General features: G+C 42.1%; 1 long non-coding RNA gene across 1 annotated transcript in view; it reads right to left on the bottom strand.

Annotated features, from left to right (window-relative positions):
- LOC141416783 (uncharacterized) overlaps positions 1-24,924 on the bottom strand; it is a 55,421-nt gene extending 30,497 nt beyond the window's left edge. Inside the window, exons 1-2 of the long non-coding RNA XR_012441374.1 lie at positions 24,808-24,924; positions 15,187-20,433 (exon numbers count right to left, since the gene is read on the bottom strand). This is a non-coding gene — a long non-coding RNA (uncharacterized lncRNA). The remainder of the gene's footprint in view (positions 1-15,186; positions 20,434-24,807) is intronic.
- Positions 24,925-26,922: the final 1,998 nt, after the last annotated feature.

Below are 26,922 nucleotides of genomic sequence, written 5' to 3'. Positions count from 1 at the left end.
CCCCCCAACTCCCACCTATGCCCTGCTCATGACACTGTCCCCCCTCGCACCCATGCCTGCTTAGGTCTCTACTTCACCTTTCTAACCCTATCCCCAAAGTGCTCTGAACACTGTTGCACAGGAAGCCTCCCCTTCCCCTACATCTGTGCCCAAAACCATCTCCTTCTACCTTGTGCCTCCCTAATGCCCACATGATACTCTCACCCACGCCCCAGGACCCCAGCCTATTCCCATGTGTATCCAACTTCCCTGGCACTGGCCAACATATGACACCTCCTTCCTAAAGGGCAGTGCTCAAATCCCCTTCCTCAGTGCAGGATTCCACTCCCACTCTACCCACACACACACGCCCTTCCAACTCAGGACACCACTTCACTATCCCATCCCCATGCCCTAAGCCTGCTCCTTCCACTCCCCACTCCAGGATGCCACTTCCTGAGCACTCTTGCAGAGGATGCCACCCTTCCCCTTCCCTTGCCCCAAACCATCTCCCTCTACCTATTGACTCCTTCACATGCACATGAGCGTGACCACCCATGACACCAGCCCATCCCCTTGCCCAACTTCCACGCATGCTCCCTGCTCATGACAATGCCCCATGCCCACCCATGCCTGCTTAGGTCTCCACCTCACCTCTCTTCCCCTGACCCCAAAGCTGGTTACTACCGTTGCATAGCTCCCTCCATAGGGAGTCTCTCACCTGGCTTTGGCTCCATCCAAGGTTTGGCTTTCACCAGCAAGGCTCATTTCAAGGCTTAGCACCCTCCAGTCGCAGGATGTCCCTGCCCACCCAACCTAATGATCCCTACTTAAAACACTGCAGCCTGCTCAGGAGACCTCCTCACCCCCAGGGACTCTCATGCAAGATTGCACCCCTCCCATTATTCTGTGTATTAAAGCATCTCCCTGTTCCCCATGGCTCCCTCATCTCACATGAGGCTGTCCCTGCCCTTGGAACCTCAGAGGACAGCAGCCCATTGCACAGGCACTCCTGAAATACCATGCCCCACCCACAGGTAGCTTTCCTGCTAAGGATGCCACTCTCTTCCAACAATGCAGGCATAGTTCTCCACTTCACCTATCTTCCCCACTGTCCAAAGCTGGCTCCCACTACTGGGGATCTCAAACCAGGGTGAGGTTCCCTGCAAGGCCTGACTCCCTGCAGTGTATGGAATCTGCCTTACCACCCCCCCCCCACATTCACCAACAAAGACACAGCCCATTCCAGTGAGCACACTAGAAGGCACCCTCCACCTTCCCTTGTTCCCTAAATCAGCTTCCTCCAACCTGCTCTCCCTCAAGTTTAAATGAGGTTTGACCCTCACACTTGCTGGATACTGGCCTACTGCATGAGCATCTGTGCAATACATGCCTCACCAATAAGTGCTCCCTGAGCAGATGCTACCCCTCTCCCACCCATTCCCCAGTAGGTCTCCACCCCGCCTCTCTCCCAGTTTCCAAAGCTGGCTCACACTATGGCCAGGCTCCAACCATGAGGAGGCCTCCTCTAGCACGCAGGATACCACCAGCTCCACTTACTCCCTTCTTAGGACACCTCCCCACCCCCATAACTGCTTCACAAATAAAAGACCGCACATCAGGAAGAGAACCCTGGAAGGATTGTGCCCTTCCTGCTTCCCCTATGCCCCACTTATCAAGGTCTCCACTGCACCTTTCTTCCCTGTGAGCAAAGCTGGCTGGGAGTACTGCATGGCTCCCTCTATAGCTTGCCTCCCAGAAGTGTGAGGCTCCCTGCAAGGCAGAGGATGTTGTTGCCCCCACACTCTTCCACATTAGGAAGCCCCTCTCCAAGTTCTCCCCATGCAGATAACCACGCCATTCCAATAGCATCTCACAAGAAACCTCTCCAGCCCAAGGGCAACTGTGTAGGATTGTGCCCCTGCCACTTCTCTTGTGCCCCAAACACCTCCCTCCACCATGAGGCTACCTCATGCTCACATGAGGCTGCCACATGCACCATCACAGGACACAGTACCATACCAACAGCACTTGTGCAAGACCACACACACCCCAACTCATTTCCTGCTCAGGATACCACCCTCCCCATCAATGTCCCCTCATGCTCCCCCTATGTAAATAACCACTCCATCCCAAGAAACCCCACAAAGAACACATCTCCATCCTCCAAGGTTTGGCTTTCACCAGTGAGGCTCCTCTCAAGGCTTAGCACCCTCCAGAGCACCAGATGCTGCCAGCAATCCCCCTCTAGTGTTCCCCACTTAAATCAATGTCCCATCCCAACTAGAGGTTGCTCAGGACACCTCCCCACCCCCAGGGAACCTCACACAGGTTTGCGCCACTCCCCTTATTCTGTTTCTGAAACTGGATCCCTGTTCCCTAAGGCTCCCTCATCTCACATGAGGCTGTCTCCCCTTTGAATACTCACAGCACACTTGTCCATCCCATGCACACTTGCCCAATACCCCACCCCATGCACGTTTCTTTCTCAGGATGCCACCTCTGCAACAATGCACACACAGGTCTTGACCTCAACTCTTTTCCCCAGTGTCCAAACCTGGCTTCCACTACTGTGCAGCTCATACCAGCATGAAATACCCAGCAGGGCCTTACTCCATGCAGTGCACACAAATCTGCCCCACACCCTCTCCCTCCCCATAAAAGACACTGCCCCATCTAATGAGCACCCACACAGGAAGGTGTCCTCCCCAAACCCCTGTGCCCCAAACCAGCTCCCTCCAACAAGCTTGCCCTCAAGCTCAGGAGGTTTCCCCCAACACCTTTGCTGGACACTGGCCCATCCCCATGTACACTCCTGGAAGACCACACCTCACCCCAATAAGTGCTCCCTGCTCAGGACTCTGCCCCACTCCCATTCATTCCCCAGTAGGCCTCCACCTCACCTCTCTTCCTTTATTCAAAGATAGCTGCCACTACTGCAAGGCTCCCACCAGGGTGAGGCTCCGTCCAGCACACAGCATAGAGCCTCCCCAAAATGCTCCCCACTTAAGACCCATCTCACCAGGCAATATGCTCCCCACATAAGACACCACCCGATCAGAAAGAGAGCCCACTCCAGAAAGACTGTGACCATCCCCCTTCCCCAATGCCCCAAATCCCTCCCTCACCACAAGGCCCCTCATGGGCACAGGAGGCTCCCCCAGCCACCCTCTCAGGACACAGGCACATGCCATGCACACTTTCACAAGACCCCATCCCACTCCCATACGTGATCACTGTCCCTGCTCAGGACTACTCCACATTATGCCCAGGAAGGTCTCCAGTGTACCTCCCTTACCCTGTGAGCAAAGCTGTCTGGGAGCACTGCATGACTTTCTCCACAGCTTTCCTTCCAGAAGTGTGAGGCTTCGTGCTACGCACAGGATGTCTCTGCCTTACAATCTCCCAGCTTAGGAAGACCCCCACCATGTACTCCCCATGCAAATAACTGCGCCATCCCAATAACCCCCCACTGGAAACCTCTCCAGCCCAAGGCACCTGTACAGGATGCACACCTCCCCCTTCCCATCACACAAACAGCTCCCTCCACCATAAAGATCCCTCATGTACACATGAAGCTACCCCTTGCACCATCATAGGACACAGAACCATGCGAAGAGCAATTGTGCAACACCATGCCCACCCCCAAAAGCATTCCCTTATTAGGAGACTGCCCTCCCTATCAATGCCTGCCCATACTCTCCCTATGTAAATAACCACCCCATCCCAAGAAGCCCTAAACAGAACACCTGTCCACCCTCAAGGGGGTCTGCACAGAATTGAGACCCTCCCCTTTCCCTTGTTCCCCAAACTGGCTCCCTCTAAAGTATGGCTCCCTCACCCACAGATGAAGTTCCCCTCCTCCACCTTCTCAGCACACCAAGCCATCCCAAGCAGGAGGCCACCCCTTCAGAAAGAAAGCCCTAGCAGGATTGTGCCTGTCCCCCTTGCCCTATTCCCCTAACTGCTCCCTCCACCAGAAGCCTCCCTCATGGGCACATGAGGCTGCCCCACATACCCTCAACGGACACAGGCACATCCCATGCACAGTTGCCATTCCAAAGAGTGCTTGCACAGGGCATCTCTCCACCCCCAAAAGTATCCATGCAGGATTGCACCAATCCCCCTTCCTCTGCACCCAAAACCAACTCTCTCCTCCATGAGGCTCACTCATGTGCACATGAGGCTGCTCCATGCACCCTCACAGTACACTGGCCCATCCCACCCCCACTCACTCAAGTCCCTGCCCACCACTACATGCATTTCCTGCTCATGACACAGGGAATTCCCTGCCCAAGCCCACCTATTCACCAGTAGGTCTCCACTTCACCTGTTTTCAGTGTCCTAAGCTGGCTCCCACTCCTGCAATGCTCCCACCAGGGCTCCCTCCAGCAAACAGGATACTGCACGACACCCTTTCTATTAGACACCATGGCAGCAGCAGCTATAGCCTGATGCCATGGAGTATCCAACACATGTTGACCAGTAGAATGGGGTCCATCAGTGGTTGCTAAAACTGATGGCAGAACAGCATACCAGACAAGAAGATAACTGTGGTACTTGGTGTATTTTTGAAGTCCACTTGAGGCATCTTCTGCAACCATAAGTCCACATCCCATAAGAATAATGAGGATAAAAATAGGAGGGGTAGAGATGCCTCACCCTTGGTCATGAAAGAGTTGACACATCCTCAGTGTGACAAGTCCTGTGAGCCACCACCCAATTGTCCCTTATCCTGGATCTAATGCCAGCATCAACTCTGGCAATACAGCATCTTGATGCACAGCTTTGACATGAGTGCTCTGTGGGAAAGAGACAAAGCTCTCAGCTCCAGATAGGTAGCAGGCCCACTAGTTATATGTGTATTTACATGTACTAACATATCTTTAAGACTTCAGTCCAGTTGGCCAAGGGAGGTGCCTACTCTCCTGTCTGAGAAATTCATGCAGGTGAACGTTTCATAATACATCACATGTGTGGGGCCAATCTTGAGTAGCCTGACCTTCAAAATGGGTTCCCTGTTCACTGTACATACTTTTCAGGTCCCAATACATTACAGTAGCTTCTCTAATACTTAGACAGTGCTGGTTTGATTAGTTCTATTGCTGTAGAAACTAAATTCAAAACAGCAGCTGCATGTACAGAGATCACAGCACATTGATGTCCTTCACATCAATACAATAAACTTGGCAGTCCTTGGTGTATCTATTCTTGTATGTAGGTCAAAGTTTAGGACTGAATGTAAGAACAGAACTGTCATTGGGTTGGAGGCCACTAACAAGTTATGATTTAGAGACAATCCTGTCCCTTTAGATGAATTTTATCCTATTTTATCGGTTTCTGTAAGTACTTCTTATGTACCCACAGGACAGGACTACTGCCTAGGTCTGTGCAAGGGACTGCACTATAGCCAAAGCATCCATCTCCATATTTCCAAGGATGGAGGGCCTAATGTGTGTGGATACATGACATCAAGTCAGTTGTGCCCCTGATTCATAAAGCCATTCCCACATTTGTTGCCCCATTGCAAGCCCCAGACATACCTTCCCAGAAGAGAACATTTTTCCACTTACCACTGAACCATCTACAATTTAAGGTCTTGATTAAATGCCCAGTTGTCAAAAAAAATTGAGTAACTATGACTGGTGAATAGGTCATCCACAAAGCCCTTTATAGGTCTCTTCTTACAATAGCCATTGCACACTGCTAGAAATGACCATTCTCAAGGACTGTGTCTACTTTCAGCTTCCTTTCAGACCTCTGACCAAAATCCTACAGGTGTAATTTGGCTTGCTTTGTCTTGGCAGAGAGCTCAGAAATATTACATCCTAACTTCTTATTAAGCCACCTTTACTCTAAACCAAAATCTGGCAAAAATATTATAGGAACAGAAAACTACAAGACATTCTCTGGGATGAACACAGATTATGAGCAAACAACAGAATATTAGCAAAAAAGCCAGTAATAAATTTAAAATATATACAGAACAACCAAGTTGGATTAAGAGCCGGAATGAAAGGCTAATAAAGCACTCAGAAACCACTCGATTTAATAAATCATATCAACAGTCATTAGAACAAAATTTTATGCTGGAGTTGTGGCTCAAGTGATAGAGTTCTTGCTTAGCGAGGACAATGTCCTCAGTTGAAAATGTCAGTTGTGCCAAAAAGAAAAAAAATCACATGCTCAGGTCAGTAGGTGAAGAATAAAATCATGTGAAAAATTCCAACAGTTATTCCTGATTTAAAAAATATACTAGTAATAAAGGTGAACAGCCACAATTTGATTAACATCTCTAAGACATTGAAAGATAACAATACCCTGAATAAAGAGAAACTCAAAACTTTCTAGTTCAGCTCATAAACAAGGCAAAAAATTCACTTCTCATTATTTTTTCAGTATCACACAGGAAGCCAAAGCTAACAGACTAAGACAAAAAATGGAAGTGAATGTACCCAGATTTTAGAGAGGTAAAGCTGTATTTATCTGCAAATGAAAGGACATCTAGATTATCAAGCATTCCATCATGAAGGGAATGAGTCTCAGAAATAAAGGCAAAAAGAGAGGGGGGAGAAAAATATTTGTAGAAATAATGCCTGAAATTTTACCAAATTTTATGCATTGGTGAGTATATTCAATGACAGCTCCTAGTAAAACTGGAGTAAATGCATTCATTTCCAGATATATCACATTCAAAGTGGGGATTGGTGAAGAAAGAATCCAAAAAGCAGCAGAGGAAAACATTTCTTTACATACAGGGAAAACAAGATCAACAGCCATACTCCAATCAGAAAGATGGAAGCAGAATAGTGAGGTTGTGTAAACAGAGAGAAAAAAAAGAAAAAAAACCCATTATCAATCAAGAATTCTTTGTATAGTAAATCCTTTAAAAGATAAAGAAAATCACATTCACAGAGAAACAAAGACTGAAAAATTTACTGTTTGCATAGAGCATGCTATTAAACATATGAGAATGCTTTTCCACGTTTGCATTGCAAGAACACGCACATTCTCAGATTTAAAAACAGGATTAGTCAAAGGTTTTTTGTGTGTGTGTGTCTGTGTGTGTGTAGTTTCAAAGTTTTTTCTGCATTTTTAATTGATTTTAGCAACAACATTCTAGAAACATTGAAAAGAATTCTCTGAAAGTTTATTTGAATTTTTACATTTAGCCACATGGATTAAGAATAAAGCATTAAGTATTTTAGACCCTACAAAGGAAGATAATAAAATGAAATAATTGTTTTTATTTTAAAGAAAATTCACCAAGATAAATAAATGTAAAGGAAATTAATTTTTCATGTGTAAGTTGATGCAAGGAATTAATATATTATTTGGGAGATTGGGAGTTCACACAGAGATCTTAAAAATGCAAAACCATTTGAAACAACAAAAATTGCAGAGACAAGTCAGTGTTACAAAAGCTACAAAAGAGCTGGATTCCCAGCAGAGATCTCCCAGGAAGCAGCTCATGTCTGGGTTCAAGGAGGAGGGAACAGAAAATGAACTGATGCTCATTTTTGACAGGTTGATCAGGCTGCAGAGAAGTAGAGAGGATGTGCTGGGCTTGAGGCTGGGGGAGGGGCTGTGGCGCAGCCTCTTTCTCACATCATCACATCCCCCTCTCAGAAGCCCTTTGTGATGAGGAAGCCACAGCTCTGTGATGCAGGCCTGTCACCTAGTGCCTACTCCCAAAGTGAACTCCTAGAGCTCAGTTGCTTGAGAGCAACAGTGCAATTTAGATGATGGAGAATTGTCTCTTTGCTCTGAATAGCATTAGCAACGTGCCTGAACCCCAGCACCACCACCTAGGCAATGGGTATGATCCTTGCCTTAGTGTGTGGACTAGGACTCTTCTTCCTATCAATGCCCTGCCTTAAGAGTTATCCATTCTCACCACATACTGGGAAAAAGACCCTGAGGAAGGTAGGAAACCTGCACACCAGACCCAACAAACAAGGGATCTCTTTTTTGTACTGTTTTCACTGTTCCAAATCAAGAAGTACTTGATTTGAGCACACTTCTGCTAGGTAGTGGCAGGTCAAGGAAGGGCTAGTGTGGGCACTTGGTCATGTAGATGAGCTCTCAGACCATATGTGTGGTATGCTGCAGGTGCTAGGGTGAAGTTGCCATAGCTCAGGAGCCAAGGAATGGACTCCTCAGAGTCGGGGATCTTGGGGGAAGACCATACCCTGAGAACTGGTTCACCAGTCTCCTTGTCATGGCAGGGGCCTAGGGGTCTTTCCTCAGTGTTGGGCTGATTCCGAGGGCTATGCTGAACCCCTCAGAGACTTCTGAAAGAGGATGGAGACACCTCTGTCCTCAGGGATTCAACCCCAACTGGAGATTTAGAGGCACCTGCAGGACAAAGTCTGTGGTCTGGAGCAGAGGGACATGAGGAATCCATGGTGGAGCTCACAGAGAAATCTGACTTGTGTTTTCTAAAGAAGACAGACAGAAAACATTTTTACCCACATTATGATTAAAAGGAAGGGAAAAGATCATATTATGTAAGACAAGGAATGTCTGAAGTTGTCTAGGGAGACGAGAGAGAGAGATGCCCCAGCCTTTTAATTTCTTGTGTTTTAGCATCAGGCGATATGGGGCCAGAAGAAAAAGAGGATGAAGTCTGTCATCCTGAAAGGTAGGGTTGGCACATCCTCCCCACTGGTGATGTGATCTCCCTGGTCCTAACCTACCAGAAGCAGGTCTCCTAGGATGTCAGTTACAAAACTCCAAGTGGGAGTTGCCTGGGAAGGAAATAAGAACCTAAAAGACTTCCTAGGTTCTGTGAATGGCAAGACAGTAGTGTGCTAGGGGATGATTTTGGCCCAGTAGTGGGTGTCATGGGAGGTTGTGTAGCAATACTGCCTTGATTTTAAGATGGGCCCTCCAGGTCCACCAGTGGACAAACTCCTTCCAAAGACCCATGCCTCTTTGAGATGACCCATCCATTCTCACCTCACAGGGAGGTTATGAAGACAATGGTATATGGTGGAAGTAGAGCACCACATACATGAAAAATGGTGGCCCCTCCGTGTGCCTTGCTAACATAGTCAGTTCTCTGTGGCCCTGGACTCTGTTGTTTGGGATCCAGAGTCTAATACCAGATTCTCTAAGGGAAATTCCACTCATCCTCATGGAATATCCCAACTTACTCTCTTTTCACAATAACCTGGTTCTCATTTTGGAAAGGTAAGGAATTTGTCATTTCTTTGTTCCCATCTTCCTACTTAAACCTATGATGTGATTCCAAGCATCCCAGGAGCTGATACAGCCTAAGAACAAATTCCCAGTGAAATATCAGTGCCAGGCAAAGGGCAAGCATGGGCCCTTCCAACCCACTAAGTCCTCTGCAATTACTTGTGAGAGGACAAAGGGAATACAGAAGTTAGGATCCATGTACTCTTGAAGACCTTCTAAGAAGGGTGTAGTAGCATTCAAACCAGATGTCCTGAGCAAGGTTCACAAGCAAGAAATAAGGAGGGTGCCAGAAGAAGTATCCCTGGGAAGTATCACTCAGGAACTCACCTATCTATAAATCCAGACAAGGGACATCTGAATAAATATCCTGCAAGTTCACCACCTTCTTCCTGAAGGGAGTACACAGGCTGGTCCAGCAGGAACCAAGGCTCACCAGAGTCAGAGTTACAGGAAAGAATAACACCAAGATGTTAAGTAACCCTGATGAGACAGAAGGTTGTGGGAGGCTGACGGAACAGCACAAATAAAGTTTTGCAGCAGTGACGACCTCCCAAGCCCAGGGAATGAGCCCCCTTGATAAGATCAGGGAAAGAGTCACCACTGTGAGCAAGTCCTCCCCATGCTCACCAGAGTAGAGATAGGCTCCCGAGAAAGACATGTCAAAAGAAGTATGAAGAGAGTTCTACACTATCTTAACCTCAAAACAACAGGTAAAGGACAGAACAACTCCCATCACCCAGTACCCAGAACCATGGGTCAGTAACAAGAAGACTCTTCATGGTTGGTGGGGAGGCTGAATCTCAAGCACTCACTAATGTTGTTGGACAGATCAGAGTGGACAAATGGATTCAGTAAGGAAGTGGCCCATCAGAGATCCACTGATATAAAGAAGAACCCCAGGCCCTGCTGGGCAGACATTACTACCCACAGTCCCTGTGATCCAGAGCCAAGTGGAGCAATGAGGCATACCTGCTGTGGTCACCAGGATAATCATAGGGCTGAAGTTACCTTATGAAGAGCAGGTGGAGCTCAGATCACAACAGAATAGAATATGGTGCCTAGAAAGCTTGTGTCCCTACCCAGCACCTTTAAACATAGGCCAAGTGGGCCAGGTGTCTAGGACCACCTTCTCCATTGCCCAACATTGTGTCTTCAAAAAGTTGTCCTATGTGGTTAACGAGATCATATTTTTCAGAATTTTCCTGCTGAGAAAAGCTTTCTCATATTGTATAACTTCCTAACAAATTATGTTACATCACATTAGAAGGATGTGCTTCTAACTCTGTGACATGCTGGTATAGGGAAGGGTCAGCATCTGGTCTCCTCTGAGACTCTAGAAATAATGGGGCACACAAGCAAGACAGAGTGGCATTCACAACTCTCCTTCACTCTACTTTTCCTTATTGGACCTCAATTGTCCATAATAAGGTCATGACCGAAACTATAGGAATCTTTTAAGACTTGTTAGGATGAATCACCCCAGAAGGACCCCACTTCAGGGTCTGACCCAACTTGTCTTTCTTGCAACTTTCCCTTCACCTTGAACATGTGCAGCTGTGTGGACCATATAGTTTCATATGTCTCAAAGAGGGTGTGGGAATGATAAAGGTGTAGTGTGGTGGCCTTGAACTCATAGGGATAGAAATCTTGCCTTCTGGACTTCCAGCTGAATAATAGAGGGATCCCTCCCCAAGAGCCCCTGCTTGTTCTGATGGAGCCCGGTATGGTGATGGACCATGGCAATCCCTTTTAGTTCAACCTGGATGTCAATGGAAGTACCACTGCCACCAACAATGTGTTCCTCTCTCCAGAGTAGGGACCAGGATGGAATTGCAGCTATGCCTGTGGTGGGTACAGGACACAGAACAGCTATGGAGGTTCATATTACCCTTACCCTGTCACCTTTATTCCCCTCTTACCAAATCTGTGTATACAGTAACCATCACAGGTGGGGACAAGATAGGCCAAGAGAGAAATGCAGAAGAAGAATTTGTAATGATTTCAGTCAAGGAAGGAGGTAGAGTGTAGTGGAGGTGACACAAGAGTTGCTGTAGACAGAAAACCCCTGTCCTCCCAGCCTGGAGTAGTGAGGCCACAGCGACTGAGCCACTCCCCTTTGCTCCACCCCAGGGCAACTGCTCTGGCTCCCAGAGCAGAGACTTCAGGAAGCCCCTTTAGCTACAGTACAGACTAGAGAAGAAGTAGAGCCTCAGAACAGTGAAGAGTAATTTCTTAACAGTGTATGAAATAAGCCTGCACATATTGCCTCTTGAATTCCAGAAAGGAGGAGTTGACAACTGATGGACAGGCCATGTTTAGGGAACTCTGGCTGTGATGCATATCCTGGTGACCATTACACATATTCATGGCCCCAGCCTTCTTCCCTGGGTGGGTACCAAAGTGATTCAATGGGCTGGCCTGGGATCATACAACATGTCTGCCTTTACTAGTATTTTGATACTTTTATATAAAGCAAGAACTAATGGATATTTGAAACAAGACAATGGTAGAATTAAAGAGGAAGAAATAAACTAGCAAAGAGCTTCTGGACTCACATTCACTTCCCCAGGAGCCATGCAAAGAAATAGCACATTTTTCTGCATGCAGCACCTATTGTTAGACAATTGGCATTGCTTTGTTTTCAAGTGAAACAAGCTGATAATCAGCAAAGTTTTTTAAATAAAAAATTAGATTCCTGAGACCAGGGGTTCATCCAAATTCAATTATGTATTTTTTATCATGATTAAGTGATTATTCTTCAGTCTTTTGAATGAAGTTTTCGGATGATAGAAACTGATACAGACAAATACCAATAATAAAGTGTTTATTACTAAACTTGCTAAATGTGTTGTTCCACGGTGGCAATTCACTATTCAAAAAGCTGTGCAAGTGGGTGGGGGTGTGGCTCAAGTGGTCGAGCATGTGCTTAGCAAGCTCAAGGCCCTGAGATCAAACACTAGCAACACCAAATTAAAAAAAAAGCTGTCAGGCTCTGGTGGCTCACGCCTATAATCCAGGACACTCAGGAGGCAGAGATCAGGAGTATTGAGGTTCGAAGCCAGCCCAAACAAATAGTTCTGGAGAACCTATCTGGGAAAAATAGGGCTGCTGGAGTGGCTCAAGGTGAAGTCCCTGAGTTCAAGTCCCATTACTTAATTAAAAAAAAGTTGTGCAAACCTACAATGAACAGTGTTCATTAAAGCCACATTCCCATCTGTCATTGCACACGCATCTGTCATATGTTTCAATGATTTCTTTGTTCAATTTTTATGGCAAAAACTTGTGCCTTCAACCCAGAAAAAACAGTCAAGGGGGTTAAATCTGTTACAAAGATGCTGTCAATATTTCCATATATTCTAGCCAATAGAAACTTATTTTCATAAGATTCAGCTACTGCACATTGTATGAACATTTTTGAATTTTAAACATACCAAGAACAAGTGCCTATTAAAAATGAGGTAATGCAAAAATAATATAAAATACATCTCTTTGATTTTCAAACATTTTTACTTTGAAATATTTTGCTGCAAATGAAGTGTTTTTTTTCTTCTCGTGGTAGTGGTCAACCCAGGGTCTTACACATGCTAGGCAAGCACTCTACCCATGAACTATGTAGCCCTTGGAGTCAATTTTAAATCTTTAGATAAAAGTCTTTCTAAATGACATTCAGAATTTATTATAAATTTGGTTTTCAGACAATTTTTACTTCACACAGATCTCAGGTCTCACACAGACTTTAATATATTAGGCACTCCAGAACACAGTGTGCACTGCAGCAATATGGGCTGACTTAATACTGCACCAAGGGATAAATATCTTTTCCAAATAATAACAAAGAAGCATACTATATGTTATCCTTAACAGCCACTCCCCTTTCTAGACTGCAATACTGTTGAAGGTTTCACCTGCTTTTACCTTCAAAAGGAGTGCTCCCTTATCCTCCCCTCACCCCATCATTGATGTGCTTTCAGTTTCCTTGTGCCATCCTCCTACACAGATGCAATGTATTTCCTTATTACTCACTTTCTGTCATTCTCTTTTCCTCCCCCTTCTTCCTTTAGTCTCATTTAATAATTCCACCCAGTTTTTGATTCATTGAGTCTTTGTGTAATTATCTTTGTCTCAATTTCATTGGTCTTGGGCCTAATTTCTGTTATTTCTTTCCAACTGCTAATTTTGGTCTTAGCTTATTATTGTTTTGTCTAAAAGCTTATGGTGCTTCATTAGGTTATTTATGTGCACTCTTTTTTTACATGTAGGCATTCATAACTACAAACTTTACCCTTTTTCCTGTCTTTACTGCATCCTGTAAGGAGGTTTGTTTTCATTTTCAACAATATGCTGTTGAGTCTCCATGTGTATGAATACTTGATGTAATTACTTTTGTTCTTGAATTCCAGGTTTTTGTACATTTTTTTTCAGAACAGGGGCTTGAATTTAGACTCACACTTGCTAGGCAGGTGCTTTTCCACTGGAGCCACTCCATCAGACCTATGTTTTTCTTTCTTTTTTTCTGAAAGAGGGTCTCACAAGCTGTTTTCCCAGGCTGGCTACAAACCACAGTCTTTCTGATCTCTGCTTCCCCATTAGTTTGGATTATAGGCATGAGCCACTGGTGCCTGGTTGAGTTCTCATTTCATTCTGTAGTGATCAAACACAGTTAATTTCAATATTTTTCCTCTGTTAAGATTTGCTTTGTGTCCTAGAATATGATCACTTTTCGAGAAAATTCCATGAGCTGCTGAGAAGAATGTATTGTAGAGTAGTTGGATGAAACACACTGTAGATATCATTTAAGTCTCTTTGGTCTATTGTGTCTAGTAATTCTGCTATTTCTGTGTTGTTTCACTGTCTGTATGACCTATCTTTTGGTGACTATGAGTACTGAAATCTTCCACTATCATTATTCTGTTGGTGTCCATCTGTGCTGTTAAGTCCAGTGGGTTTTTTTAATGTTGTTTGATGCACCAATGTGCTGTGCATATATATTCAGAATTGTTATTTCTTCTTGAAATATTGTTCCATTTATGAATATGAAGTGATATTCATTGTCCCTTCTGACTAATTTAATCTGAAGTCTGCTTTGTCCAGATGTGGTGAAAGCTACTTCTGCCTGGTTGCACAGTCTGTTTGCTTGGAGACTTCTTCCCCCTTTTCACACTAAGTCAATGTTTGTTTTTGTCAGTGAGATATGCTTGTTATTAAGGAATAAATGGTCTAGTCTTGCTTCTCAATCCAAGTTGCTATTCTGTGTCTTTTGATTGAGGAATTGTGACCATTATGATTTACTGTTAATATTCAGACACATGTAGCATTTTCAGTCATTTTGTCATTTTTCTCTGATATTTTCTTCCTTTTTTTTCCTAATCTACTTGGTTTTTGGTTTCTTGCATTTTCTTGGCTATGTTTAAGAAGGCAGGGTATCTATAGTCACATGGAAAATGAAAATTTGAAAAACCAATGCATACTACCACACATCTCCTGGCATTGTTAAGACTGTGAATATAAAGCAACTGGAACACACTCACTCCACCTACCTGGATGTAAACCAGTTCACACACTTACGTTTGGCAAGTGATGATAATTATAAACATGTGCCTGTCAAATCACCAAGGAATTCTACTCATAGGTATGTATCCACGAGAAAATGAAACTTATTTCCCACCAAATAAGCATCTGTATTTTTAAGAAATGTGAACAAAGTAAATGTCAACTTACAAGTGAATGGCTAAACTAAGTGTTGTATAACAACAACATGGAATATCACTCAGTAATAAATGAGAGTAAAAAACTAATATACAATGCTCCTTATAAATGTCAAGGAGGAACATGACAGCAAAACACAAACTGTTGGTAACACAGTATTAAAAACCTTTGCCCTAAACCACATTTGACCAGGAATGACTGAAGAAAGTGCAAGAAAGTTATAATTTAATCAGTGTGCTTTACTTTCAAAATGCAATTTTAAACAGCTGCTTCAGGGAAAAGGAAAACATAGCCCACCTGTACAACTGAAGGCCATTACTTTTTCTCCAGTTATCACCCTGTGGCCTTTTCTTCTCAGAGCTTCCACAGAAACTTCCATCAAGGTCACTTTCATTGCAGAAATACAACTACCCTGAAATGGAAAAAGGACAGCACACTGCTAAATAGGAATGACATTAAAGATGCTGAGGACAAGCCTCCTTGGACAGCTGGAGCACAAGGCATGTCCAAGTATTCGAGACAAAAGAACATTGTTCAATGTCAATAGTTCTCCAGAGAGGCCCTTGTTGTATTTCCATGAGTTACAAACTGGCAGGTGGGCAGACATGTGTCTTCTCTCCTGCAGTTAGGAAACAAGCAGACAAAAGCTCTCAGAGCATGGAGGCCCTGGAGGTACAAGGGAGTGCACTGGCAGCCCTTTCCTGCACCTATAGCTCCTGACAACCTTAAGGAGGGCCCAGTAACCAACTCTATTAGTGGCAGGATCAGGATGGAGCAATACACTGCTCAGAATGCACCCCCCATCCTGCTTCCTGACCTCACATGAGGCTAAGTACAGGGCACACAGAAGCTTGTCTTGCTGAGCAGGGATCTGTGCAGCAGGAGTGGCCTAGGCAGACCATATGATGCCCCACTTGTAGGTGATACACTCACCTAATGATTATCAGGCTACTTCTGGAAGTGACTAACTTAGCTTCTTTGACTGCTTCAAACCCTGGCATAAAACCCTTGGTCTGGATCTTCAGAAGACTTCTTAGTGCCTAGACCAGAACTGACTCACATGTGAACTCCTTTTCTCCTCCTCTGCTATAGTTGTGATTCTGTCCTGGTGCTTTTCACTTTCAACCTCACCATCACCAACCTGGAGTTCGAAGAAGACATGCATTTTCTGGGGTTCTGAAAGTTAAATACCACAGAGAGAATTCTGTAGTACAAACACACAGGCACACACACACACACAGAAGAGATAATGAGAAAGAGAGAGAGAGAAAGAAAGAGAGAGAAAGAAAATATATAATCCTAATAAGAAATGTATGTATAAACTTTACAGTATAAGTTTTAACATATTTTTGAAAGACTCAAACTAGTCATAATGAAATAACGATACACTAAATGATGACAGATATGATTTCATATAACCAAAAGTTCTCCCCAAAACACAAATTTAAACTAATGCCTATGCAATTGCCAATAAATCTTTTTTTTGTTTGCTTTGTTGGTTTTCCTGGAGGTAAATAAGTTGACTTAAAAGTGTACATGGAAATACTAATGAGCAGTAGTAGCCAAGAAATTCCTGGGAGGAAGAGAAGGCCTGAGAGAAGGGTGTACACGCACACATTTGAAACTCTATATATTTAAAGCAGTGTTGAAGAGGCACACAGAGCAACAGAGAGGGAGAGAACAAAATGTCAGCGTATTGAAGAAGAGAACCTAGAATTATAACCAAAGTATACACAGTGCTTAAATTATGAGTCAGAAAATCATTGAAGAAAAAATGGACATTTAAATAAATGAAATTAGGAAAATGGAGAGCCATTTGGAAAAAAAGATAAAACTGGAACCATATCTTAGATTATCACTTGCATTATATTAAAAAAGTAACAAAGAAGTAGTTTTGAAGCTAGTTGCTTTGGCTCAGAAATATAAACCCACCAAATCAAGAAGTGAAGATCGGGAGGATCCTGGGTGAAGGCCAACTGGGTAAAAAGTTAGCAAAATCCCATCTCAACAACAGCAACAAAACTTGGTGGGTTGGTGCATTTCGATAACTCAGCTATTTCTAGCTATGCTGAAATCCTAGGTAGGAGGATCACCATTCAGGCTAGCCTCAGGCAAAAAATAAAAATAAAAAAACCCTAAAAAACAAAACAAACAAACAACCCCCCCCCATGATAGCCTGTCAGGAAAGTAGCCAAGACAATAAATAAGAGCTGGAGGCATGACCTCCAGTGGTAGAGCACCTGCCTAGCAAGTGCAAAGCCATGAGTTCAAACCCCAGTATAACCAGAAAATAAGAACAAAAAGCAGCTCTGGGAAGATTCACTACTTCACACAGAATCTTTCTACTTATGATAAATCAAAATCAATAAGCAATACATAATTTATAAAGTCAGCTTTGTAAACTGTATATTTCTATTTGGATAAAATAACCATAAGGTCAAAGGCAAACCAACAAGTTGGGAAATAATCTGAGAAAAACACTAGGTAAAAGATATACTCAGTTCACAAAAAAACAAAAGCAGGCCAGCACAAGTGGGTCACACCACTAATCTTATCTATTTGGGAGACTGACATCAGTTTATGGCCAGCTCAGGGAAACAGAAATACACCATGTCTAAAATAACTAGAGAAAATGGACTGGAGATGTGCCTCACAGCCCCATCTGTGAAAGGTGGGGGAAAATGTTAATGGCCCTGAAGCATAAAAAGTGCATTCAATCTCATGCATAATAAAATGAATTGAAACTATACATTTGGGAGAGAAATAACTCTCCCAAATGAAGTAAGGAAAAATCTAAATGTATGACAATGAATTCCATTCATTCCTAAAACTAGAAAAAATGCACAACTTCTGAAGAGGACAAAACAGTGATACCAAAAAAATTAGGGAATCAGTATAATCCTGGTTTCTTCCATACATGCGTGGATAATTCAATCTCACATTCACCTTCAAAATTAGTGTGTGAGTGAAGCCAGAATATTGGTAGCTCACCAATTTTGAAGGTCAATCTTTCTGCCCCTGTTAGTGTGTCAGGAGCATCCCTTACCATTTGGTTTCTTCATAAACTGTCTTCTTTTCTATAGGTCAAATGGGCATAGCTTCTGGGTGACTTTGAGGTGAATGGCACTATTTGTTTATGATTTTAAGAATTTTACTTGTATGACACTCACTTGGAGAGACACTAGAGCAATTCTTATATTAACAGGGAGGAGAAACCTGCTTTTGTTTATTTAGCATAAGAATCATCCTGAAAGGGTACAGAAAAGAAACTGGTAGAGGCAAATTCTTTGTCTTTCCCTGTATTTCTCCCAGAATGAACATTCACTGATTGCTAAGGTAGCAAGTCCATTGTAACTATTATAAAATTACGATGCTAACTCTCACTCCAGAATAATTGAATTATTTCTTATTTGAAAATATTCATTTCCTAGCAGTGTGCAGGTCATGACCCACATTTTCATTTTAATCACAAAATTTGTGACTTTGACTTTCACATGCAGTAGACCTACTTTAATGATTATAGTCCTCATTACAAACAATAATACAGCTTAGTAAACTGAGTTTCACAATTGTACTATTGAAGTAGATAATATTATATGTATATTCTTGTACTCTGTGTTTAGCTATTCTTAAGACATTTCAGAAAAGGCTTTACCAATGCTCACAGAATGGTAAAAAGAAAACTTCCTGGTATAAATCATGAGTCCAATGAGGCAGAGTCAGCTAGGTTATTCTACTGGCTGCTTGTGAAACACACCATCTTCTTCCTTGTAGTAAAGGTGAGGCTTGCATTCTTTATGGAATTACATTCACACCTTACAATAGAGAAGAACAGTCATTTTATTTTTACACCTAAACATTCTTAAGTCATCTCCCCAAATCAATCAAGGGCATATTGCATCCCCTGAGCTTAAACATACTTTTCAGTATAAAGTCTGTGGATTATAATGTGCTACTCTATTGGGGAATTTATCATTTTTATTTAAGTGAAGTAAATCACCTCATTAGATATAATTTGCATAATTAAGGTACATTAGGTGACAAGCAACAATTAACTGACTCAGTCTAATTGAAGTAAAATCAAACTTTATTGAATGTTTAGTGGAGATATAAAGTTAATTAAGGTAACAGTGAAACACAAACTTCAAAAAATAGGAATTGAAACAAGATCAGCACCTGAAGTTCATGGGCCTTAAAGTTGAGTTCACACTAATTCCAACTACCTAAAGATTTCAGTACAGAAGTATCCAGGATACATAAATGTTTACCTCCAAGTGAAGGAAAACCCAAGTTAAGTATGGATCTCATTTGTCTGGTCTGACTCATTTGTCCCCACAGATGGGGAAGATGGTGGCACTCTTATCAGAGAGGGAAAGAAAAAGTACATCACAGATAAAAAGAAAAGCAATTACTACCCACCTCTTGGCCCTATGAGCTTGTGTGCACACTGGTGCACATGCTTTTCATACACAAATAGGTACACAGAGAAGAATAGAATACATAACTAAATATGTTCCAGATAAATACATGTACCTATTTGTGTCCCGGTATCATCATGCAGTTTTAAGCTTTAGAGATTTTAGAAATTGTAAAAATATTTTGCAGAGATCATTATTTGAAAGTTTAACTCTTTGAATTTCCTTCTCCTACATAGTTCTCTCTAAATTTTCATTTTCTTGTTTTGCTCCCTATGATATGAGTGGCAACAGCAAACAAAAATTAAAATTCATTTTGAAAGTATACCAAATTAATTATAAATCACATGTAAGTAATTAAATGTGCAAATATTTTATAAAAATGGTCTTTTTTACATTTCTAACATTATTTAGCTTAAAACTAGAAATGGTTTGGGGAAAACCCACATATACAAGTATTTACCACAGATGATACATTTGTTTCATGGTCTAGCTTTCCCAGTGTGATTGTGTGAGAGGCATTTGAGCATTTACACAATAACAGTCTTGGAGATGTCAGGGGGTGGGTTTGGGGTTTTTTGTATCCAGTACCTTTTTCCTCTCTCAGTAACAAGTCTATCTTCCAACCAAATAATATACAAATAAGTATATAAAATAAAGATATGAGGATATGTCTGCAATCATGTATAGAAAAAGATGTATAAGAATACATCAATATCCTGTTCTAGTGGTGATGTCTTCAGGAATGAAAAGTTTGTATCACATTGGGCCAAGTCTCTTCTACCTATAATGTTCCCTTCTCCAAAGGCAATCCTGTAGGTGCCTTAGTGTGTCCTGACAACATAGGGGATCTTAAAAGTAACAAGAAAGTAACTCCACAAGCCTCCAAAGGTGGTGTGATCCCAGCGATCCTGTTGCTCCACAGGACTCTTGTGGAAACTTTCTTCACAGCAGCACCACATTTTCCCAAGGCACTGGGAGAAGTTATACGAGATCTGATCTATCTGTCATCAGACCTTCCCTGCCTTGATGCTCTGCGGCTTCTGAGGGTTGTGATCTTCTAGGCAGACTTCAGCAGTGCACTAGATTCCATCATTTGAAATCTTCAGGCCACTGTGTCTCTACATTTCTGCAAGAAAACAAAAGTAGAAGGTGTCCTTTAGTGAGGAAAGCAGCTTTGCTCTTGGTGGAGGCTGATTATCAGCTTCCATCAGGATTTCCTGCAACACTAGAACACTCAGGACAATTTCCAGGTACCATTATATGTGAAAGTTTGCCTATTAACTAAAGACATAGTCTCAATAGTTGTGGTATGAACCTGGCTTTGTGCAGTCTTTGCAGCTGTTGTGTAACTGCACTCTTATAGTCACTTAGAAAATTATACCTTATGCTATAACAAAAAGAAAGAATAAGATTGGAAAGAATAAGATATGAAGTTTCTTGAAAGGAAATAAAGGTTATTCAAGAAATGAACTCAGTAAAAACTTCTCAGAAATGATTAAAGATGAAGTAAAACCTCTACTCCTTTATTTCTCCTTCCTACTTTAAACGCATCACCTTGGAGGTAGTAACCTTCATGTATGGTTTGTAGTACACACCATGGACAATTTTCTCTAGGGGAGGGAAAAAGGGATTCAACTAGCTGTGGAATCAACATTTGACTGTTTGAAGTAGGCATGAGAATCTCAAAATGGAAATCCAAATCTTAATACAACCCACTGTGCTGCACATAAACCCTCCCTCATGGACAAAGGCCTGTCTCTATATTGTCCTGTGCTTCTCTAAAGGGATCCAGCAGGCCATCAAATAAAACTAGAGGGAGAATGGCTTTGATGGCCTATGATTTATCCAGATACTATGGGCCTCCTCTGCTTTGCAGAATTGCTAGACAGGTCCCGGCTCCTCTCCTATCATGTCATCTCGTAAGGATTCACATAATGCACATATTCTTCTGAAGAAAATATTCAGTGATTGCATGAAGTGTTCTACTACTAGTCCCACCTCTTCTCAGAAACCCAAATTGCAATTGTTGGGGGTGTTTCCCTATCCTGGGATGCTCATCTCTTCTGAAGTCTACCCACAGCAGTTTCCACTCCCAATGCATGAAGACGTGATGCTGGTGTTAAAGAATTCTGAGGTATGTCTCAGGATATTTTGCTATTCTACTTGGCATGGTCTGCTGTCTTTTCCTTCCTGAGCAGAAAGCAGTGAGTATTAATAAAAAGGGCTCTCTCATCATACTGGGGGTGTGTAGGTAGTACTGATGGTGGTAAGTCTGTATGAACAAGTATGATCATGGCAGTTTGGAGAACTTCAAGATATTTCCATGGAGTCTAATCTGATTCTGTCATGTAGAGGAAAAAAACAATGTTTATGTTCATATGGATGTGTGCATGTCACAAAGCTTTTCCTTTGTAAGTCTATTTTCTTCAAAAAGGTCTTCATCTTCCTTCTCCTCTTCTTCTTCTCCTTCTTGTCCAGTAAGCAGGCAAAGGCCTCATGGAAAGTGTGACAGCTGAAGCACTCCTTGATTCCATGTTCCACATGATAACGAAGGGTCTCCAAGTTGGGGAAGACCCAACAGCAAGCCATGCACCTGTAGCCACAGTCCAGTGCCACAAGCCACTCAGGTGTTCTGGCCCTGGAACTCTCCTAAGACACCATTGGTTCTGTGGGGCTGTGCACCTCCTCATTTTCCTCTTGGGCTTCATTGTCCAAGCTGAATTCACTGTCATCCAGGAGTTCAATTGTAGGCACATAAGAGTGGTATACTTCTGTGTGGGCTTCTCAGGAAACATTATCTCTTTTATTCTCATTTTCTTTTGTGGGGCATCAATGCTTCTGTATCTGGTAAGACAGCCACACCCCTTTTCATTTGGACATGCATATAGTAAACTTTCATGACTCTATCACATTCCATAGGTGCTGAGAATGTACAGGGATGATTATCAAAATATGAGGCAGTATAATCTGGTGGAAATGGCAAAGAAGATTCTGGATCTGTCAAATTTTGTCTTAAAGGCATCCCGTGGGATTCACAAAATGGAGCACCTGGATGTAATTTCTGACTATTTAGGAAAGAAAAATGTGAAGATCATCATTTTGTGCAGGCATGTGGGATGGAACTGCATATACCTATGACATTCCAGCTTCATATGTGATATGTATTATGTTAGGTACATCAATAAGGATGTGAATTTGTGGTGTGCCTTGTAGAGTTATAGGTGTGTTCTTGTACATTTTGGGTTAATGTTTCTGGTGCTGGTGAAACGGGATAGTGAAGACTATACATGTGTGTGTCTTATGGTTAAGATAGCACATATGGTCTTAAGCATGTTTGTTAAACAATGTGACAGTAAGATTTAAGCATTAGAGGACTTACATGTCAGAGCAAGTGTATATGGGTTTATGAAAGGCTGAAGTCATGACTGATGAAGGGACAAGTGTTTGAGAAGATCTGTGTGTAAAAGTGCTTCCTCTTTAGGGCATCTGAACTTTCTGCATTCTGGGCTGGTGCTGGGGAATTAAAATACACTGTCTAGTTGAGGGGATATTTTTATGGGATTAGGTGAGAATCAGTGAATCACTGAATGGCTGTATGCAGGAATAAGGACTGTAGGCAGGTGGACGTTTGTGCCTTTGAAATGTCAGTAGTGGACACTAAAGACAGGTGGAGAGAGAAGACATGTTTGTGTGATAGAACAAGCAAAAGGAAGGAGCAATGGGCCCTATGAAGGGGCACAGTATGTGACTGTGGGAGTTTGAGTTTGGGCCACTCTGATCACCCCCACCCCCACTCCATGTCAACACTGTCCACACCCAGACACTCAGCTGTCTCAACATTCTTATGGAACTATAAAAGAAACTGTACCTTCTTCTTGAAGGGCATTACCACTATCCTTTTGTAGAGACCTCAGTTTAACTTAGTCCCTCACCCCCAACACCCTTTACCATAGTTGAGGGGAGGTGACAAGAATAGGGGCTGCTTGATCAGCTCAGCTGATCCTCCTGCCCAAACTGAGAACCCATTCTTGCATCTGCCTTATCATCCTTCTCGAAAGGAGTGATCTTGTTTCCAGAAGAAATGCTACAGAAATAGACTGAGGCAGAGGAATTCTCACTTGCTGCTGGATTCCATGATGGGACTGTGACAGATTTCATAGGAGCATCCTCTGTAGACTTCAGGACACTGCAGAAATAGACTGAGGAAGAGGAACTCTCTCCTGCATCTAAATTCCGTGATGGGACCATGACAGGTTTCCTAGGAGAGTCCTCTGTAGATTTGAGGACACCACAGAAATAGAATGAGGCAGAGGAACTCTCTCCTTCATCCAGATTCCATGATGGGACCACGATAGGATTCTCAGGACTATCCTCCCGAGATGTGGAGACACCACAGAAATAGACTGAGGAGGAGGAATCCTCTCCTGCGTCTGGATCCCATGCTGGGAACATGACAGGTTTCTTAGCAGCATCCTCTTGAGACTTGTGGAATTCTGGAGAATGAAACTACACAACAGTAACAAAAGAATGGAGATATGGCATAATTGTGAGTCTGTGACACTCAAAAACAGACATGGTGAGTGGATATTTTGAGACAGTGTGATCACTTGTGGGCTTTCCTCTCACACAAATTAAGGCAATTTATCCATTCAAAACTCAAAAATGAAAGTAAACATTTGTTAAGTTCCAGGATATGGTGGCTCACAGCTGTAAACCCAGCTATGTCGGAGGCAGAGGCAGGAGAATCATGAGTTCAATGTAACCCAGACAATGTTAGTGAGACTATACCTCATAAACAGAATTGTTCTGGTACAGTTCAAGTGATAGAGTGCTTTCTTAGCATGCATGACACCAGGGTTCAATCCCCAGTATGACATGCACAAAAAAGCTGTTAGTTTTGTGTGTGTGGTGAATGTCAGTGGGATACGATATCTTACATATGATGGTTTTGGAGTTACATACGGAATATTAGAAAATGAACTCTACTTCAATTATGATATGCAGTCACTAAACATTTTACATTATTATTACACACTTAAGTTTCACATGAATAATTGTGCAAGTAAGGCATATGGAGTAAAAGATTTAAGACGAATTATTCTGTGTTGACACTTATTTTTATACACACAGAGAGACAGGTGTAGATGTAAATATAAACAGATGACAGCTAACTAACTAGATAGATATAAAGATAAAAATAAGGAACTGAGCATGATACTGTTAGTTGTTCCTATGAAGATGTTGCAGATTGACCCAGATTCCTCTCCTGGCAATATGCCTCTACATTTTTCTTGGATTTCTTAAACCTTCCTATCCATATCCTTTAGTAGCCTTGGCCTAAATTCATCTTGTGCACTTCTGGGGACAGATAATCTGGACAGTCCTAGAGAGAAGGGGTTGTTTGCATCAGTTGCTGACTAAAGGAGCTTGGTCCCAATTTTAGTCTGTCATTCTCCTCACTTTTGCACCTGATAATTCCTCAGCATCACCTCTCCATTACCCCATATCTTTGTGAATGAGCTTGTCCATGGGAATGCATTCTGAGTCCCCTTCTGTCTGTTGGTGGCCTTGGGCCAACCCTGAGGGTCCACACGGTGGAGAGCATCCCTTTAAGATCACTGGAAAAGAAGAAAATCAGATATGATTTTTTTCCAGCCAACAAGTGCCATTACAGTAATACAAATGGCATTTGTCCTCATGAAAATTATAATCTTAACTGGTGCCTACTATTACCATTTTAAATGTTGAGTAGCATTTATTGTGTCAGTACATGTTATGAATGACACTATTTGTACAATGAGTCATTTGTAATAGAGCTATCCCCTTTTGATCTGGATATTTTACTATATTATAAGTAGAAAGCTTCCCTGTATGTAACTCTGATCATGTTACTAAGTTTTCTGTAGTAGAAATGAGTGAAAGTGATCTGTCTGGAAAGGCTATATATTCTTCTATCTCCTCATGCTCTTTTTTAGCTGATGGGATGTCAATAAACCAGGATCTCTTTGAGAGCTCTGTATTAACAGTGACAGGAGTTCCTTCAGTCCTAGCCCATAAATTATGTCAAGCAGGACACCTGCCCCATTGACTTGATGTGTCATTGGAATAGTTACTAAAGCAACAAGTATATTAGTCAGTATTCATTACTACAGTCTGGTAAACTCTAATTAAGCTGGGGTTTACCAACTTCAAAATCTAATGATTTTGAGAGGCAAATAATCTTATCTGGCATACAGTAAGTGGACAATCACATTAGCAGTCGATATTTATCTTCCCCTATCTTACTGAAGCCTACTGAAGTGTTTTCTATGTGAATAAGAAATGTGTGCTTTGTATGTCTTATCATTTCTATTCAAAAGCACCTTTGAGTATGTTCTAATTTTATTTAAGGTGGATTGAAGACAATATCGTAAGCCCTTCTCCAAAAGGACCATCTGAAAATGTAAAAGCCCCAGTCTTTGATAGAAATATTAGATTATCTTCAGAAATTTGAGCCACTCTCTGTAATGTTGGGCTTGGCTCCATTCTGTCCCCCTCCCACCTATTGAACAATGGTCCAACCTCATAGGAGTAACATTTTGCTGTTAATCTCCATGGAAACCACAACTTGTCATTTCCAATTTTTCCATAAGAGGCCAAATCTTATCTCCTTAATTCAGCCACCATGATTAGATGGTTGGTTTAATTTCACAAAGGAGTCCCTTATTTACATCTTCACAGTCTTAAACAAGAACTTAGATTTTACTCCTGAGTAAATAAATTCTTTCTTTATACTTACACTCATATCTACACAGTTTTAAATGTTTTGAGCCTTTGTAACAATGTTTCTATGAACCACACTTTCCTTTCTTCTTCACCAGAAGCAATACAACACTCTAGATAATGACTAACACTGCCAAAGCACAGAAACTATTCCAAGGAAAGATTTGAGGTGAGTAAAACCCCTGACCAACTAATTGAGCACAGTTGAGCAAATCTCAAAATACTGGCATGAGAAATAGTAAAAGGCCACACTTTAAACAATCACACATCAAAGAATATGATGGATTGGGAAAGGTGATGAAACATAAATTTCTGAGGTCAAAAGAATAAAAACAAGAATTCTAAGGCAATACAAATGTAAAAGGGGCATTTAATAAAGACATGGAAAATCAAAAAATGGCAAGTGTAGAAATGAAAATCTCAAGTTAAATTAAAAAAAAAAAACACTTGCAAGATACTCCACCAGACCACAGAATGTGGAAAACAGAATTTCAGGACTTGAAGAATAGGGAGATATAACAAGAAAAATATACAGTACTACATAGAAAAAAATGAAGAAACATGAATACAATATGAAAGAACCCTTTAAAAGACCAAACTATAAAGAATGAGCATCAAAGAAGGTAAAACTATGCAATTAACAGTAAATTCCCCAACAAACACCTTTAAGAAGTGCAAAGAACATGATATTTCAAGTATTGAAAGGAAATAAGTTAGAACATAGATTACCCAACAAAGCAATCATTCATAATTGAAGGAGAAATAAAAAACTTCCATGATAAACACAATTGAATGCAATTTATGACCAACAAATCAGCACTTCAGAAGATATTCAAAGAAGTCTTACCTACAG

This window comes from Castor canadensis, chromosome 14, assembly GCF_047511655.1.
Source record: "Castor canadensis chromosome 14, mCasCan1.hap1v2, whole genome shotgun sequence".
Lineage (NCBI taxonomy): Eukaryota > Metazoa > Chordata > Mammalia > Rodentia > Castoridae > Castor > Castor canadensis.
The sequence above is the reverse complement of the archived record's forward strand: the minus strand, read 5'-3'. Positions and strand labels throughout refer to the sequence as shown.